This window comes from Erythranthe guttata, chromosome 12, assembly GCF_056151865.1.
Source record: "Erythranthe guttata isolate IM_541 chromosome 12, IM_541, whole genome shotgun sequence".
Taxonomy (NCBI): Eukaryota; Viridiplantae; Streptophyta; class Magnoliopsida; order Lamiales; family Phrymaceae; genus Erythranthe; species Erythranthe guttata.
Genome location: NC_142544.1, coordinates 5,963,142 through 5,965,457, shown reverse-complemented (window position 1 = coordinate 5,965,457; position 2,316 = coordinate 5,963,142). Strand labels below are relative to the sequence as shown.

Sequence of the window (2,316 nt, the reverse complement as noted above, 5' to 3'; positions counted from 1 at the left end):
CCAGTTCGTTTTCTACACTATCCCAGGTGATCTAAATATTTTAGCATCATCATAACAATAAACAAAATATATGACCAGAAAAATAAGAAACCAAAAACGCACAATCACAATATTCTCTTTTGTACTACAAAAATAATGAAAAATCACCAACTAAAGCTAATGGATTCAGAATGCAGATTAATTAGCATCCAAACCAGATGAGCATATATTTGCCACCTCATGTCTCATCTTCTTCGGACCAAAAACAAGTACCCCAACGCTCGATTCTTTTTGGTTAAATAAAAATTCTACAAAAAAAATAAGAAACAAATATTAAGATCCGGTCTTTCACCATAATGCAAATTAAATTGTGAAATCGACTGTTGAGGCAAGCTCTCCAACTCTCTATCAACAATACAGTTAAACGCTATAAATTAATACAGTAAGGACTGACAAAAATATTAAACTATCGAGCTAATAATTTAATACGTTTTTACCGAATCGGGACGGTAGAAAATTATTATTTAAGCGAGGTTTTTAACTTATCGAGTATTAATATATCGAGGTTCTATTGTATATAATAAAGAATTTGAAAATGCTTGAGGTGTGGGCCCCTCCATATTCTGTATCGTACATTTTTTTCCTTTACATTTTTACTTTTATTCATAAAAAAAAGAAGTTGCACCGATAAATACTCCAATACATAAGAATAACATAAGCTCTTGAAGTAGATGAGTATTTTTTATTCGTGTTATGATCAATGGGTAAAATATAATATATCTCGTCAAAATACCGATGAAAATAAGGCAAATGATGAATGAAGACGAGATTATAGCCCGAAGCCATAAATAGTTGTTTTGGCCTAAAATAGGAGATATCGGTGCATCGGATGGGTTGGGCTTCAGTCACACGGTTCGAATTTTCGTCGTTTCTTGTTCTTCATATGGGGATCCTTTCTCTCTTGTCACGTATGCCTCGATTTAAATCCAAATTTGGAAACTCTAATGGAGCACCATAGAGAGGAAGGATTAAATCGAGCATGGTTAAGTCGTTTGAGTTCTTAAATGAAGTAGTTAGTTTGGGTGTTTTGCATTTTAAAATTTCACTCGTGTGGATTAGTTCACGGATGATCGATATAAATGGGGCTACACCACTTCTTCCACTCATCATCACCAGAAGCTCGTGCCTATAATAATAATAAAAAGATAAAGAATTTTGTTTTTCAAGATATCGGTTATTTTATCTAAAATTTTAAGTTGGTGAAAAATCAAATATATATGTATCTTAGGAAATCGGTTGAAGTGGGCCCCGTATGGCCCTTCGATAGAAACATCGAGATGGTCGATGGAAGAAGGGGAAGAAGAGAGTGATTGGTGGAGCTTATTAGACCATTTTCCTTCTCCTTTGATAGTAACACTTAAGTTATCAAACGCACGTGCGACCTAGATTGCAAGAATCGGAGGTAACGGTCGATAACGAAGAGGAGAAGAACACCTCGAACATTTTTCTCCTTATTCAGGGGAATGTGGTGGCCCACATGATTAGTCCCGCCACCAAAAATATCTCTACGGCCAGGTTGGATATGCCGGTTTTTGGCCAATCCACCATCTGATATAATATTCATTATTGAGCAAAAATTAAATTAATGAAACTAAATATTGTTGGAGATGTTTTATTATATTCAAAACATTGGGATTAATTAATCACAAATATCAAACTTTTGGCTTTATCATTTTCATTTTTTTATGGATAGAATTTCTTGATTGTTGATTAATGCTTCAGATTGGTATTAACTTTTTTTTTTTTTTTTTTAAATTGCCGCCGGATTCCGGCGTTGACTTTTCAATTTTTTTCTTCCTTCTTCCGGATTTTTTACGCCGGATTCCGGCGGTCAACGCCAGTCTCCGGTGGTGACATTTTTGAATTTTTTTTATTTTTTTTTCTTCTTTTCTTTCTTTCTGTAACTTTTTTTTTCGTTTAATCAGCAATATTGCTGTGATTGACAGTAATATTAACTATATTACTGTTAAACACAGTAAAATTAACTAAACTACAGTTTAAAACAGTAATATTGCAATATTAATCTCTAGCACAATAATATTAACACAACAAAACTCATTATTATTGTGTAATAGAATATTACTATGTTGACCGTTCAACAAATGTAAACATAATAAAAAGCCAAAAGAATTAATATTACTGTGAGTGACAGTAATAGTGCTATAACAACAGTAATATTACCGTCAACCACAGTAATATTACAATAATAGACAGTAATATTATTACGTTACTTCGTGAATAACTCAAACAAACAAAAAATTCCAAACAAAATAATAA

General features: G+C 32.6%; 1 pseudogene; it reads right to left on the bottom strand.

The window, feature by feature from the left end:
• Window positions 1-638: 638 nt before the first annotated feature.
• LOC148766316 (ferric reduction oxidase 3, mitochondrial pseudogene) lies at window positions 639-1,587 on the bottom strand (annotated as a pseudogene).
• Window positions 1,588-2,316: the final 729 nt, after the last annotated feature.